Below are 16,971 nucleotides of genomic sequence, written 5' to 3'. Positions count from 1 at the left end.
AATGTTAAATGGGTATGGAGTTTCAGTGTTGCAAGATGAAAAGAGAAATGGAGAAGGATGGTTGTGATGGTTGCACGTTATGTGTGCATTTAATACCATTCAACTGCACAGTTAAAATGATTAACACGGTAAGTTTTATGTGTATTTACCACAACAGAAAAATTAAACTATAATAACAAAGAATGAGTACACAGGAGGGGCGGGGGATAGGGCTAGGAGGAATTCAAAAGTATTAAGAAAAAAGGAAATAGGGTGGGAACACATTTGGTTACAATACAATAACAGTAATCTTTAGAACTGGGATAAAATGTGTTCTATATTTTGTGGCAAAATCTTAAAGAGCAAAATAACTAGCCATTAAGCAGAACATTATAAGCCAGAAATAATTTTATACAGAAACCACAAGCCATACAAACAGGACTCTGAGCTCCCTAATAGCCAATGCAAAGAAGGAAACATTACTGACACAGTTCACCATATACTTAAAAAAAAAAATCAAACCAGTAGCTTACATGAGGCACAGTCACTCCAGGCACTGAACATGAAAAAATTTCTTTTCTTTCTTTTTTTTTTTTTATAAACATGCTTAGACAGCATGTTTATCTTTTATTTTTTTTTAAGATTATTTATTTATTTATTTGACAGAGAGAGAGATCACAAGGAGGCAGAGAGGCAGGCAGAGAGAGAGAGAGGAGGAAGCAGGCTCCCCACTGAGCAGAGAGCCCGATGCGGGACTCGATCCCAGGACCCTGAGATCATGACCCGAGCCGAAGGCAGCGGCTTAACCCACTGAGCCACCCAGGCGCCCCTCTTTTTTTTTTTTTTAAAGATTTTATTTATTTATTTGACAGAGAGAGATCACAAGTAGGCAGAGAGGCAGGTAGAGAGGAAGGGAAGCAGGCTCCCTGCTGAGCAGAGAGCCCGATGCGGGACTCGATCCCAGGACTCTAAGATCATGATCTGAGCCGAAGGCAGTGGGTTAACCCACTGAGCCACCCAGGCGCCCCCATGAAGAAATTTCTAATTGGCCTCATAGGTTTTCTTGGGGAGTTCTCAGATCTCAATGCAAACTGGCGGGGCCATGCCAAGTCAGTTTACTAAAAAGCTGGAAGAGGGACTAGAATTACGCTGCTCCTTAATGATCAGGCTTCACTCAAAGACAAAACATTGCCTGGAACGTAAGCATTAAAACACCTTCCAGGGGCACCTGGGTGGCTCTGAATCAGGCGACTGCTTTCAGCTCAGGTCATGATCCTGGAGTCTCAGGATAGCATTGGGCTCCCTGCTCAGCAGGGAGTCCGCTTCTCCCTCTGATCCTCCCCACTCTGGTGCTCGCGCTCTCTCTCAAATAAATAAATAAATAAATAAAAATCTTAACAACAACAACAACAACAACAACAAAAAAAACCACCTCCCAGCACAGTCTAATTAATGTTCTTTCTCTCAGTTGAGCTTCGGATGGCACTCGGGAGAAGAATTCAAGATTATCTTTCCTGACAGGAATATGAGATGCAACATTCTCTGTTGTTTGCTAACGGCAGGTCTTGGGGTTTCCAACAGTCACTGTTGCAGGGTTGACAAATTAGAATGCATATCCAAACCCAATGAAGGCTCAGGCTGGCAGAAGGGACCTAATCACCCACGGAGATGAGATGGCATCCACGTGAGGTGGCAGGGAAGAAGGGCTGGGCAGGCCAGCTCGGGGAAGGCCATGAGGGCAGGGGGACACTGAAGACTGTTGAAGAGGACCACGACCAGACACCTTCCCAGCGATACTGCGGTCTTCTGAAAGGTGCAACCCAGGCCCCCAGCCAAACACAGCAAGCTGCTCAAAGGATCAAGTTAACTGGGGAACACAGAAATAAATGAGATTTTTAAGTTAAAAAAAAATGTTGGGGCACCTGGGTGGCTCAGTGGGTTAGGCCGCTGCCTTCGGCTCAGGTCATGATCTCAGGGTCCTGGGATCGAGTCCCGTGTCGGGCTCTCTGCTCAGTGGGGAGCCTGCTTCCCTCTCTCTCTCTCTGCCTACTTGTGATCTCTGTCTGTCAAATAAATAAATAAAATCTTAAAAAAAAATAAAAATAAATAAAAATGTTGTAGGATAGTGTTTTACAGAAAAAGAGGTTCACATATAACATGGATACAGAGGGATGAATCGGATACAAAATAGTATGATCCATTATAAAGACAGAGAACAAGAGAATGAGCGAGAGTGAAGCCTGCTAGTGGTCACCACCGGGATTACAAAACTTGTGCATGTGCACACCTGCGTACTAATTGTTCTTCAACACGGACAACTTGTATTAAAAAACCAAAAAAACCTCTAACTCAAGAAATTTAGAAATACAGTACGCAGTAAAAAGTATAAACAGCAGTATCACTGAGAATGAAATCTTAATTATGACATCATCTAAAAATAAGGGGAACTGTCTAAAAACAAGAGCCAGTTATGTACTTGGCAAAACTATAATATATGACTGACTGATGCTGCTGGGATTCAGTGTGAAACACATCAGCACTGGCATTGTGCTCTGGTTTTAGGTGTGCCTGTATGGAGCCGTGGCTCTCAAAGTATGGTTCCAAGACCGGCAGCAGCTGCCTGAGAACTTGCTTGAAATTCAAATTCTAAGGCCTATCTCTGACCTACAGAGTCAGAGACTCTAGCGAAATAGGATTAAAACAAGGTGATTCTAATTCACACAAAAGTCTGAGAACCACTGGTATGAATAATGCCTCACCTGTCTAGCGAGGGGAATGTATTTTCTTGCTCAAATCCCTTTCTGTTATTTTAACCTGAACTCCTGAACAAACACTAATCTATTCAATTGTGAAATTAACTGGAAGAGAATTTAAAGATTTTTTTAAGTTAGGCAGAATTCTGGAATTGCTTATTTTGATACAAGTTACCAATCACTGCAGCGGAGTGACCTGAAGAAACTCAAATCTCATTTGTAAGAAGTGGTAAGGAATCAACATTTGGAATTTTAATATATCTAAATATCATCTAAGATTTGCAAATACTCTGAAGTTAACAGCACAAATGTGACTATTACAACTGCCACATTTATGTTAACTGATTATTTTAGTCTCTCTTATTTCTCACATTAACAAGTTTAAAATAGAGGTTCAACAAAATTTTAATTTCTAAAGGGTTGTATCAGTCACTCTAGCTCCAAACTTAACACTGCTACTACATTTGAGACATAAAGCCTATTAAAATACCAGATCCTCTTTCACAAAATTGTGACTGCAATTTTAAAAATAATTTATAACTGGTTATTAATATGAAATACCATTCTTGGGGCACCTGGGTTGCTCAGTAGGTTAAGCATCTGCCTTCCACTCAGGTCATGATATCAGGGTCCTAGGACTGAGCCCTACATCTGGCCCAGTGGGGAATCTGCTTCCCCCTTTGCCCCTCCCCTCCTCATGCAGGTGCTCTATGAAATAAATTTTTTAAAATGTTTTTAAAAAATACGAAATACTCCTCTCTCTAATTATGTGAAATTATAGTGAACTTCACTAAACTTCCTAATAAGGAACAAATGGTTAGCTCAACACCTTACATGTTTGATACAAATGTTAAATATCAAATAAGTCAGTGGTTTCCAAATTTTTTTTAATTTAAACCCCCCAAAAGAACTTGAGTATACGTCCCAATATATGTATATTCATATATACGCATGTACTACTATAATATACAGTGTACCTTATAAAATAACCTAACAAAAATTAAGTAAAGCTAAAACAAACACAAAGATCAGGTTTTTTTCCCCTGAGACCTCCAAGCGCCGTTGCTGCATGGACACGCCCCATCTCTGGACTCCACGGTAAAGCTTATGTACGGCCCAGCAACCCCACAAGCATGCTCGGGCAGTGGCCCCGACCCCTGAAGCGGAAGCTGTCAAATGCAGCCCCCAAACTGCTATCCTTCCTGCTGAGTCCCACATCTCTGACCTGAGTCTGTGATGCTAGCTGGCTCCTTCCTTGCACCCCATCACTGTACTCTGCCGCCACAAGAGCATAAAAGCATGGACTCTGTTGTCAAACAAACCTGGGTTTGCACCTGGGCGCTGCCTCTAACTCAAGCAGTAACCCAGGACCCATCAGATAACATCTGTAAAAACTCAGCACTAAAAGGGGGGGGGGGATAGTAACAGTATCTCACCTGGTTACTATAATGATTAAGTAAGATAAGCTATTATTAGAGCACCTAGCACAGTACCTAGACAGCACAGGTGTTCAATAAATATTTTTTACTCAATTACTACTGGGGGGGGGGGGGAGTCACGTGGACTTTGTTTCATCAGCCAACTCCGGAAGGAAGCAAGTTACAGTGGAAGTAGCTCAGGCAGTAGAGTCTGGCAGATCTGGTTTGAAGACCTGATCCACGACTTACAAGCTGGGTGACCCTGGAAACCCAGATTCAATCTAAGGAGCGGTCTTCTTATCTGTTCAAATGGAAGTGATGACATAAGCCGTATACAAAGTACCTGTTGGAGCCAATATAACTAACCCTGGCCACAGCAAACGGCTATCAACGGTGAGAGTGAGAGTAATTGAACAGCACATAAACCTACATGTCATTCCTTGGGACACATTCATGTGTGTGGCTAGATAACTAAGAGAGTAGGCATTCCTAAGTCTGCCACCAAACATTAATACGTGCATAAGTACTGAATCCCACAAGCATGGTTGCACCCCAACTGGACAGTTTACTTGCTCATATACGACCTCGACAATTCAGCATCTTTCTGCCTCCATCGTTCAGTCATAAACTAGGAGTAGACTTTACATCCACCTAACAGTCAACTGGTCTGGGTGATGGGGATGGAAGGCAAACCAATGATTATAAAGCACATGGAGACCTCAGGAGAGGTGGTTTTTGCACAACAGCAAAAGAAAAGAGAGAGCTCTCGAACACCAGATTAGTTCACAATAAATGAGAATTTTTTAAAAGATTTTATTTATTTGACAAACAGAGATCACAAGTAGGCAGAGAAAGAGAGAGGAGGAAGCAGGCTCCCCACTAAGCAGAGAGCCTGATGCGGGGCTCAAACCCGAGCCAAAGGCAGAGGCTTTAACTCACTGAGCCACCCACGCACCCCAATGAGAATTCTTTCAATCTGAGACTCAAACAAGGACTATGAATACACACACACACACACACACACATATACATATATTTTGTTTTTTTACATGATGTGCCTACTGGGAATGCTGCAAATGTGTAAAAACCTAAAACCCAAACTATATTAACATACACTTAAAAAGGTACAGGTCATAGGGGCTCAGGTGCCTGAGTCAGTTGAGCTGCTGACTCTTGTTATCAGCTGGGGTTTTGATCTCAGGGTCAAGAGTTCAAGACCCCTGCCTCCCGCCCCACCAGGGCTTCACCTGGAGCCATCTTAAAAAAAAAAAATACAGGTCAGATGGTAACTACTCTTATGGTGAGCATAATGTACAGCACTGTGTCATCCAGAAATAATGTAACACTGGAGTGTAACAACTACACTCCAAAAAATTATTTTTTTAAATAGCACCATAAGGGCACCTGGGTGGCTCAGTGGGTTAAGCCTCTGCCTTCCGCTCAGGTCATGATCTCGGAGTCCTGGGATGGAGCCCCACATCGGACTCTCTGCTCAGCGGGGCCCTGCTTTCCCCTCTCCCTCTGCTTGCCTTTCTGCCTACTTGTAATCCCTGTCTGTCAAATAAATAAATAAAATCTTTTTTAAAGAAACAGCACCGTAGAAAAGGAATAAAAAAGGAAAAGAAGTTCATCGGTTAAGCATCCCTCAGGAACACTACCCAGACATTCTTGACCCCAGCATGATATCCTGAGACCGCAGCACACCAATAAGACACCCTATAACCAAACTCCAAAAGAGATCTGGTCCAATACAAGAAACACATACAAGACTAACATCATTAAGGAAACCTTTCCTGCGTGTTCTTCACAAGAATTGTTACAAAATCCCCAGAAAGAGTTTAACCCCGCAGCTCTGTTACCATAGAAGGTGGGCCAGCAAGTAGCCACAAGGAAGGGGAACTCCTGCCAGAGCCCCCGCGGGGACCCTCAGCTCCCTCCAGCCGACAGCATTTCCACCTGTGCAACTTTCTGCACTTCAAACGGCCCAGGCTCCCTGCACTCGTGCCACCGTGACATTATAATCCCGTATGATATACCGAGGTAATAAACAAGGCACGAGTAACGTGAGTGAGCAAAGTTTGGGCTTGGGCAAAACTAGAAACCAAGCAAAACCCAGCAAAGGAGCTACGTGTTGCCTCAAAACCAGACAGCCCCAAAAAGAGGCAGAGTGGACAGCAAGCTCTCCCCCGCACTCTGGAAAACCCCGACAGCTCCGAAGCAGGTTCTAGAAGCGGCGGCTTCCCGGGGACGGCGGGCCAGGGGCCGCCACGGCGCGACCCCCTCAACCGGCAGTGGTCACCCGGAGCCAGAAGCTGGGTGGGGACACGAGGGCGCGGGCGGGGACCCGGTGCGGGTGGGGACGCGGCGGCCCGGCCCCCTCTCTGGGCTGCGGTCTCCCGGCCCGCACGGCTGCTGGACAGCGCCCACGCCCGCGCGCCCGAGTCCCCAGCGGCCCCCACCCCCCAACCTCCCGGGACCGCGAGGCCGGAGGCCCGAACCCCGGGCCCCGGGACAGACGCTGTGGGGACACGCGCGGCAGTACCTGTGGCGGCAGCAGCTCCCGGGCGGCGGCGGTGGCGGTGGCGGCGGCGGTGGCGGCGGCAGCGGCGGGGGCGGGGCGCGGCGTGCGCGCTCCCGGCCCGCGGTCCGGTACGTGGTACCCGCCCTCTCTCTCCCGGCCGCCGGGCGCCCGCGCAGCTCTCCGCCCCTTCACCTCTCACCTCCTACCTTTCCCCTCCCGCCCTCACCGCCCCCCGCACGTGCTCCAGCGGCGCGCACATGCGTAGTCGAGCCCCTCCCGCGGCTCCCGCTCGCCCCCTGGCGGACGCCTGCCGCGCCACCCGGAGGGAGGGAGAGGTGGCGGTACTGGTCCGGGCGGGGCGGGGCGGGGCGGGGATTGAAGATGGGGCAGGGCCCTGAGCCCGCACCAGGACTTGACCGCTGTGACAGCACCTTACGAGGATTACCAAGAACGTGCCCAAGATGCCTAGGTCCCCGCTTAAAACAGCAAAAAATTAAAGACAACAGTAAAGATGCACAACAAATACAGGTGGGTCGAATAAATTCAGTCCATAAAACGAATTTCCCTACAGCCTTTTTAAAAGACAAGTCTTACGAATACTTACTGATGTTGAAACCTGTTCCTGAAAGAGGTTTTATGGAAAGTCAACCACGGAGAAGGAAGGGTCTAGGTGCTGCAGCTGTGTAGTGAGTGGATATGTCTGGGTGGCAGATTTAGGGTGTTGGGTTTTTCCATCCGCCAATGGGCATTTAACCATTTCACACGGACCGTGTCTTTGTTGGAATCGCATAGCTGCGTCCACTGAGTCTTTAGTATATGCGGGGGGCTGACCTGTCCGCTCATCTGAGCGTCCCGAAAACCCCGAGGGAGGTCTCCTTACTGGGTCTCATATAAGGGGAACGTTGGGGGCTTCGTCTCCTGTGGGGACACCAGTCCCGGCCCGCCCAGTGCTGGCCAAGCCGGGATGCTGCGCACTGACTGCCCGAGGACGCAAGCGGGGACCTGGATCGCATTCACCTCGCCCTCTCAGAACCGGGTCTAGAGCATCAGAGATCAGCCCCGCCCCCAACCCTGCGGCCCTGAGCACGCTCAGCTCAGCCGCACCCACCGGAGGCAGACCCTACTCCTGCCCTCAGAGGCAACAGCTCTGGGATGGTATAAGGTATAGATGTAGTTACAATGCAAAGTGGGACTCAGAAGGAGCCCTCGTGCCGGCCCAGGCCGCTGACCCCTTCCAAGCCTTCTTTCAAAGAGTCATATCCCCTCCCTCACACCCATTCATTTCCACAGGGCTCAGGACCACCTCTCCAAGGCCTTGCCTCCCTCCCTGCCCCACACATTATTGTCAGGGGAAAGTAAACAATAGTGAGGACAACCGACCTTGGCCTAAAGTGATCTTTAAGATTTTGCCCTGTATTCAGGATTGGCTTCTGGTTTCAGATGGGACATTGGACAGGGTACCTGGAGAGAGTACTCGAGTAAGGTCATTATAATCGACTATTTCCTTGTTCCCTTCTTGGTGAGCGGTGGGGTCATACACACAGCCCTGCCCAATGTCCTGTGAGTGGTGCCTCCTGGCAGGGTGAATACACTTCCCTCTCCATTGGCAGCTTTGGCCACGTGTCTGGCTTTGGCCACCAGAGTGTGAGTGAACATGGCCTGGCAGAAGCTCTAAGAGCCACTGGTTGGGAGAATAAGCCTCTCATTCTCACCCTTAGCCAGGGGGACAGGAGTGCCACATTGGGAATGCTCCTTCCAGCTGGGTCCCAGAATGAGAGGGCATGGAGCAGAACGGAAGCAACGACCCATAGTTCCAAACATGTAACTTAAATGAAGTGTACGTCTGTCCATTTACGTCGCTGGGATTTGGAGGCTGCTTGCTACTACAGAAGAGTTCTGAGGGCTGGAGTCAAGATAACCTTGGTTTTTTAAAATAAACTTTGTTTTAAGTGTCCAGTGATTTCCAGGATACGTAGAGTGCAATCATCACATTCCAACCTCAGAACTTTTTCATCTGCCCAAAAAGAAACCGAGTGGAGTCATTTCCCATTCTCACCACATTCCCGTTGGACTAGTGCGCTATCAGGCCTTTTGCGTCTGCCATCTTGTTTTTGAGGCTTATCTGTGCTGTACCATGTCGTAGCACTTCATTCCTTTGAATTGCCAAATGGCATTCCACTGCAGGGCCCTCCCCCTGTGTTGTCTATCCATTAATCAGTTGACGGATATTTTGTTTCCACTTCTGGGCCATTATGAATAACACCATGAAACATCCACCTACAAGTGTTTCTGCTTTCATTTCTCTTGGGTATATACCTGGGAACTGAATGGCTGAGTCAGATGGTAAATCCATGTTAAGAAACTGCCAAACAGGAGAGCCTGGGTGGCTCTGTCGGTTAACCGTCTGCCTTCGGCTTGGGTCATGATCCTGGGGTCCTGGGGTCAGACTTCCTGCTCAGCAGGGAGCCTGCTTCTTCCTTTCCTCCCTGCTCATGCTCTCTCCTTACCTCTTCCTCTCAAATATATAAATAAAATCTTAAAAAAAAAAAACACACACACACACAAAACTTCCCAACTGTTTTCCAAAGTGGCTGCACCATCTTTACATCCCCACCAGCAGTATCTGAGGCCCCAATTTCTTCATCTCCTTGCTAACACTTGAAATTGTCTGTCCTCTCACTACAGCCATTTCAGTGATTCCACAGTGGCATCACATGGTGGTTTTAATTTGTATTCCCCTGTTAGGTAATGATATAGAACATTTTCTTATGAGCCTATTGGCCATTCCTATGTCTGCTTGGGTGACATGTTTGTTCAAATCTTTTGCCTATTATTTAACTGGATTGTCTTTTTTTTTTTTTTTAAAGATTTTATTTATTTGACAGAGATCATAAGTAGGCAGAGAAGCAGGCAGAGAAAGAGGAAAGCAGGCTCCCTGCTGAGCAGAGAGCCCAATGCGGGCTCTCTGAACCACCCAGGTGCCCCTAACTGGGTTGTCTTCTTAATGAGGTATGTTTTTTATATATTCTGGACACAAGTCTATTATGGTATATATGACTTACAAATAATTTTGTTAAAAAAATAGAATGGATAATTATTTTAGAAATAAAGTACTAGGGCGCCTGGGTGGCTCAGTGGGTTAAGCCGCTGCCTTCGGCTCAGGTCATGATCTCAGGGTCCTGGGATCGAGTCCCGCGTCCGGCTCTCTGCTCAGCGGGGAGCCTACTTCCTCCTCTCTCTGCCTGCCTACTTGTGATCTCTCTCTGTCAAATAAATAAATAAAATCTTTAAAAAAAAAAAAGAAATAAAGTACTAAAATTGGCACAACAAAGAAAAGTTATCATATGTAAAGAGCAATAACAAAGAAATACTTTTAAACTACCTCTGAAAAATTACTTTACCTTGACCAAGGTAAGTCCTAATTTGGGATAAAATAAACTAAGAATTTGTCTGGATACAAAAAGTAGTGTGTTCTGGGGCACCTGGGTGGCTCAGTGGGTTAAAGCCTCTGCCTTCGGCTCAGGTCATGATCCCAGGGCTCTCTGTTCAGTAGGGAGTCTGCTTTCCCCTCTCTCTCCCTGCTTGCTTCTCTGCCTAGTTGTGATCTCTGTCCGTCAAATAAATAAATAAAATCTTAAAAAAAAAAAAAAAGTAGTAAGTTCCTCAACATGGTTTATGAGGCATATATTGCTCTTTTTTGGGTAAGCTTTATTTATTTGAAAGGGGGGAGGGGCAGAGGGAAGAGGAAGAGAATCCTCAAGTAGACTGTCTGCTGAGCACAGAACATGACACGGGCTCAAACCTACGACCCTGAGATCATGACCTGAGCTGAAACCAAGAGTCAGATGCTCAATCAACTGAGCCACCCAGGTATCCTGAGGCATACATTGTTCTAATGCTCAAACACAGCCAAGCTAACAATTATTTAACAAAAAATTATAGCTCATCTTTCTTACAAATACAGATTGCATAGAAGCTCAATAATATTCATTTAAAAATTTTAACAGTACGTTATAGAAAATAGAACAAATACCAGTAAAACAAGGCTGCAAAAGGAATTTAGCGCTCACACAACAGAGAGATGCTCAACACATGCACAGGAAAAATAGTGCCAGTACCTCAATGAGGCTGAGAAAGTACAGAATTCACTAATGATTACCGGTTAAACTGTAAAGGCGGGGGGGAGCAAGAGATTAAGGAGGAGCATTTCTTTTTTCTTTCCCTTTCCAAGGTTATTTCATTAACTTGATAATTAATGTATTTTAAAAGTAAGAATTACTATAAAATATGCTTCCTATTCCCTTAAAAACAGAAATTAAAACAACAAATACCAGAGTGCCCAGGTGGCTCAGTCATTAGGTATTTGCCTTCAGCTCAGGTCATGATTCCAGGATCCTAGGATCGAGCCCTGCATAGGGCTCCCTGCTAGGTGGGAAGCCTGCTTCTCCCTCTCCCACTCCCCCTGCTTCTGTTCCCTCTCTCGCTGCATCTCTCTGTCAAATAAATAAAAAATTTTAAAAATCTTAAAAAAAAAATACCTTCATGCCACTCCTTTTTTGTTTGTTTGTTTAAAGATTTATTTGAGAGAGAGAGGGGGAGGAAGGCAGGGAGGGAGAGCACAGAGGGAGAGGGAGAAACAGACTCCCTGCTGAGTGGAGAGCCCAACACAGGGCTCGATCCCAGGACCCTGAGATCATGACCTGAGCTGAAGGCAACGCTTAACCAACTCAACCACCCAAGTGTCCCATGTCCTTTCACACCACTCTTAACAGATTTCAAAATGCTGACTGAAGTTATTCATGGGAAATAAAGTATTCGAGCTGTGTCAAACTAAAAAGACTTTTCCATACTAAAGAAAACCATTGGGGCGCCTGGGTGGCTCAGTGGGTTAAAGCCTCTGCCTTCAGCTCAGGTCATGATCTCAGGGTCCTGGGATCGAGCCCCACATCGGGCTCTCTGCTCAGTGGGGAGCCTGCTTCCTCCTCTCTCTCTCTCTGCCTGCCTCTCCACCTACTTGTGGTCTCTCTCTGTCAAATAAATAAATAAAATCTTAAAAAAAAAAAAAAAAGAAAAGAAAACCATTAACAAAACACACTGACTGGCTAGAAGAAGAAATTTGTAAATGATATACATCTATATATGATATAAGGAGTTAATACCTAAAATACATTAAAAAAAAACCTCCTACGACTCAACACCAAAAAAAAGTCCAATTAAAAAATGGGCAAAGGACCTTGGAAAGACATTTTTCAAGAAGACATCCAAATGGCCAACAGACACATGAACAGATGCTCAACATCACTTATCATAAGAGAAATGTAAATCCAAACCACAATGAGGTATCACTTCATACCTGTCAGATGGCTAGAATCAAAAACACAACAAGTAACAACATTGGGAAGGATGTGGGGGGAAAAGGAACTCTCAAATCAATTCTATTGATTAGAAGGTAAATTGGTGTAGCCATTGTGGAAAACAATACGGACTTCCTCAAAAAATTAAAAACAGAAATACTATATGACTCGGTAACTCTACTTTGGGATATTTACTCAAAGAAAACAAAAAGAGGGGCGCCTGCTTCCTCCTCTCTCTCTCTGCCTGCTTCTCTGCCTACTTGTAATCTCTGTCTGTCAAATAAAATAAATAAAATATTAAAAAAAAAGAAAAAAGAAAACAAAAAGAAACATAAAGAAAACAAGAACACTAATTTGAAAACATAATGCACCCCTATGTTTATCACAGCACTATTTACTATAGTGAATAGAAAATATGAAGCAACTCAGGTTTCCCTCCATAGATGAATGGATAAAGATGTCACACACACACACGCACACACATATACACACACGCACACGTGCGTTAGGATATTACTCAGCTATAAAAAAGAATGAGCCGTTGCCATTGGTGACAACATAGATGGACCTAGAGGAGACCATGCTAAGTGAAGTAAGTCAGACACAGAAAGACAAATATGATTTCACTTATATGTGGAAACTAAAAATGAAAACTAAAAAACAGAAACAGATTCGTAAGTCCAGAAAATTGGCGATTGCCAGGGGGAGGAGGGGAGGAGGATGGGCAAAATAAGTAAAGGGGATCAAGAGGTACAAACTTCATGTTATAAAGTAAATAAATAGCAGGAATGCAAAATACAGCATGAGAAATTTAGCCAGTAACAATGTAATAACTTTGTATGGTGCCTAACGAGAATTACCATTACTTGTATGGTGGTGAGCACTGCATAATGTATGTAACTTTCGAACCATTTTGTTGTACACCTGAAACTAATAATGTAAATTAACTATACTTCTATTAAAAAATTTACCCTATTTAAAGTTAAAATAAGCAAGATTGGCATTATTTGCAGATGTTAATATCTGAAAAAAGGAAAACATGAAAAAATATCTAAAAATTCAGGAATCTCAATTAGAGATTAGTTTAGAAAAACTAAAATAAGTTATACCTTTTAAAAAGTCAACTACAGGGGCACCTCAGTGGCTCAGTGGGTTAAGCCTCTGCCTTTGGCTTAGGTCATGATCTCAGGGTCCTGGGATTGAGCCCCACATCTGGCTCTTTGCTCAGCAAGGAGCCTACCTTCCCCTCCCCCTCTGCCTGCCTCTCTGCCTCCTTGTGATTTCTCTCTCTGTCAAATAAATAAATAAAATCTAAAAAAAAAAAAAAGTCACTACATCCCTATGTCAAAGACACCATAGAAAAATCCACAAAATTGGGGGCACTTGGGTGGCTCAGTTGGTTAGGCATCCAGCCCTTCTCAGGTCTTGATCTCAGAATCATGGGTTCAGGCCCTGTGTTGGGTGCCATGCTGGGTGTGGAGCCTACTTAAAACAAAACAAAAAACCTAAAAAACTCTATAAAACCAGATCATTTCTTCTCCAATAATAAAAAGCACTTAATAAGAGAGTATTAATTTCTTCACTAATTTTTTAAATAAAATGATACAACTACAATTTTTAAAATGAGAACAAAATATCCTTGAAGGATACTTTATGGAGTTTAGTACCAAGTTGGTGAAATTCATCTGGATAAATAAGTGGGACTGGTACCCTTTTAATAAAGGCTCCTGAGAGCAGACATATACTAACCTTTCAATACCTAGTAAAAACAAATTTCAGAAAAGCTCAATTTTAAGAACTTTACATATAAATAAACCCAAACTACATAACAAGAAAGGATTACTACTTTTCAGTAAATCCTGTTGGGCTATTTAGTTAGCATGGAGACAAATTATAATACTGTAGCAAATTCTTTTTTTTTTTTTTTTTTAAGGATTTTGTTTATTTGATGGACAGAGATCACAAGTTAGCAGAGATGCAGGCAGAGAGAGAGGGGGAAGCAGGCTCCCTGTTGAGCAGAGAGCCTGATGCCAGGCTCCATCTCAGAACCCTGGGATCACGACCAGAGGCTTTAACTCACTGAGCCACCCAGGCACCCCAATACTGTAGCAAATTCCAAATCAGTTAACTTGAAGGATATTTTAAAAATTATTTTAAGCTAGAAACAACAAAAACAAAAACAAAGCACAGCACCTTCATCCCACTCGGGAAGGAAAATACCTCTCCCAAATCCTGAAGAACTAAGGTACCATCAGAGACAAAACGGGAGTAATTCCAAGGTCTTGTTCAAAAAGTATTGCCTCCAGGGGCGCCTGGGTGGCTCAGTGGGTTGAGCCGCTGCCTTTGGCTCAGGTCATGATCTCAGGGTCCTGGGATCGAGTCCCGCATCAGGCTCTCTGCTCAGCAGGGAGCCTGCTTCCCTCTCTCTCTCTCTGGCTGCCTCTCCGTCTACTTGTGATTTCTCTCTCTGATTTCTCTCTGTCAAATTAATAAATAAAATCTTTAAAAAAAAAAAAGTATTGCCTCCATAACTTCTTCCCCAATTCTCTGCTCCCTCAACAAAAGCAAAAAAGTGACGGGGAAATAATTGCTCTTTCCTGTGACGATCAGCCTGTCACCGTCCATTACTTGAGTTGTTTTGATGGCCCTCAACATCAATCTCCTCTGGGTCACATTACTTAGACGCCTGTTTCCTAGCTCCCATCAGAGCACAGCAGGTGCCTTTAGGATTGTCTTTATCTTAATGGTCTCTTAAATAAAACCGGTAGTCCACAAATATTTCTTGAACTAATGCATATTGGAATAGAAAACAAATCTTTCTGAAGATAAAATGTTTTTAAAAGTAGAAAAATACAGGGCGCCTGGGTGGCTCAGTGGTTAAGCCGCTGCCTTCGGCTCAGGTCATGATCTCAGGGTCCTGGGATCGAGTCCCACATCAGGCTCTCTGCTCAGCAGGGAGCCTGCTTCCCTCTCTCTCTCTCTCTGCCTGCCTCTCTGTCTACTGTGATCTCTCTCTGTCAAATAAATAAATAAAATCTTTAAAAATAAAATAAAATAAAATAAAAAAATAAAAGTAGAAAAATATATACATGAACAAATGATAAAATCCTTTCCAAAATATTACAAAGAATGGATAAAACAAGGTTGACCTCAGATTCTAACTGATAAGTGATTAAAGGTGAGGAATACATTCTCCACACATGGGAAAATAGAGAGAGAAAATCAGCCTAGTTAAAGAAGTGTCCGTTTTCACACAACTCTACACAACTGTTGAACTCGTAAAAGATAAGTTAAATCCAATGCTGGTGGAGGAAAACTTACAGATCACTGTTAACCGGCTCCATCATTCTGAAGGACAATATGATACCACGGGAGGGCCGGTCCACGTTTTGTTCTGCCTTTTTAATTTGGTAGGCTCCACGCCCACTATGAGGCTTGAACTCAGGACTGGAAGCCAAGAGTCACATGTTCTACCAACTGAGCCATCCAGGTGCCCCAATCCATGCTTTAATTCAAAAACTCCACTTCAGGGAGAAGACTAAAATTTCATCATCCCTCACTTTCATAGGTCCCTTCCCCCTGCTTTTTTAAAGTTTATTTTCTTTTTAGTCATCTCTATACCCAGTGTGGGGCTTGAACTCACAACCCGGAGATCAAGAGTCACATGCTCTTCCAACAGAGCCAGTCAGGTGCCCCTTCCCTGTTTTATTTATAGCACTTAGCACAGTCTAACTCTACATAGATTACTTCTCAATTTCTTGCAGGCAGAGACCTGCTCTGTCATGGTCATACCCTCAGTGCCTACAGCAGCCTGCCACATAGAAGGTGCTTAATATTTGTTGAATGACTGTATGAATGTTTTCAGGAAACAAGTATTTATCCCACCTTCAAAAAGGTATAGTATATAAAATTCCTAGGGCACCTGGCTCAGTTGGAGCATGCGACTCTCAATTTCAGGGTTTTCAGTTCGAGCCCCATGTTGGGGACAGAGATTGCTTAAAAACAAAATCTTTATAATTTTTTTTTCTTTATAATTTTTTAAAAAAGATTTTATTTATTTGACAGAGAGATCACAGTAGGTGAGAGAGAGAGAGAGAGAGAGGGAGAGGGAGGAGGAAGCAGGATCCCCGCCAAGCAGAGAGCCCAATGTGGGACTCGATCCCAGGACCCCAAGATCACGACCTGAGCCGAAGGCAGAGGCTTAACCCACTGAGCCACCCAGGCGCCCAATATAATTTTTTTTTAAAGATTTTATTTATTTGAAGAGGGCAGAGATAAAGTATGAACAGTGGGGAAGGGCAGAAGGAAAGGGAGAAGCAGACTTGCCACTGAGCAGGGAGCCTGATGTGGGGTTTGATCCCAGGACCCTAGCATCATGACCCGAGTTGAAGGCAGATGCTTAACCAATTGAGCACCCAGATACCCCCAAAATAACATCTTTAATGAGATTAAAAATAGTAAAATAGTATTTGTAACACAATTTATAATTACAAATCCCAGAACCTACCCTCAGAGAATAGCAGAGCAAATTAGGATAATGACACCATAAAATGCTCAATAACCATTAAATGTTAAAATATAGTGAACTCAGGGACACCTGGGTGGCTCCATCAGTTAAGCATCTACCTTTGGCTCAGGTCATGATCCCAGGGTCCTAGGACAGAGGCCTGAGTCGGGCTCCCTGCTAAGTGGGGAGCCTGCTTCTCCCTCTCCCTCAGCTTGTGCTCCCCCCCTCAAATGAATAAAATCTTATATAAAAAATTTAATTAATTTACAAATTAATTAAGTGAAGTTAATTAAGTGAAGTAAGTAAATTTGTGAATTTAAATTGTAAATTAAGTGAAAAAACAGAATAACAACATTCATATAAAAAAAGATTCAGGGTGCCATGCCCATTCAGAACTGTAGCTCAGATGAAGCTGGTATTAATACTGAAGAGTATTCAT

At 44.1% G+C, this 16,971-nt stretch overlaps 1 protein-coding gene across 1 annotated transcript in view; it reads right to left on the bottom strand.

Annotated features, from left to right (window-relative positions):
- Positions 1-6,949, bottom strand: part of SCAP (SREBF chaperone) — a 72,611-nt gene extending 65,662 nt beyond the window's left edge. The window contains exon 1 of the mRNA XM_082705100.1: positions 6,693-6,949. The gene's annotated coding sequence lies outside the window, so the exon portion shown is untranslated. The remainder of the gene's footprint in view (positions 1-6,692) is intronic.
- Between the last annotated feature and the right edge of the window lie 10,022 nt (positions 6,950-16,971).

The sequence above is a fragment of the Mustela nivalis genome (assembly GCF_964662115.1).
Source record: "Mustela nivalis genome assembly, chromosome: 1".
Classification (NCBI taxonomy): domain Eukaryota; kingdom Metazoa; phylum Chordata; class Mammalia; order Carnivora; family Mustelidae; genus Mustela; species Mustela nivalis.
The sequence above is the reverse complement of the archived record's forward strand: the minus strand, read 5'-3'. Positions and strand labels throughout refer to the sequence as shown.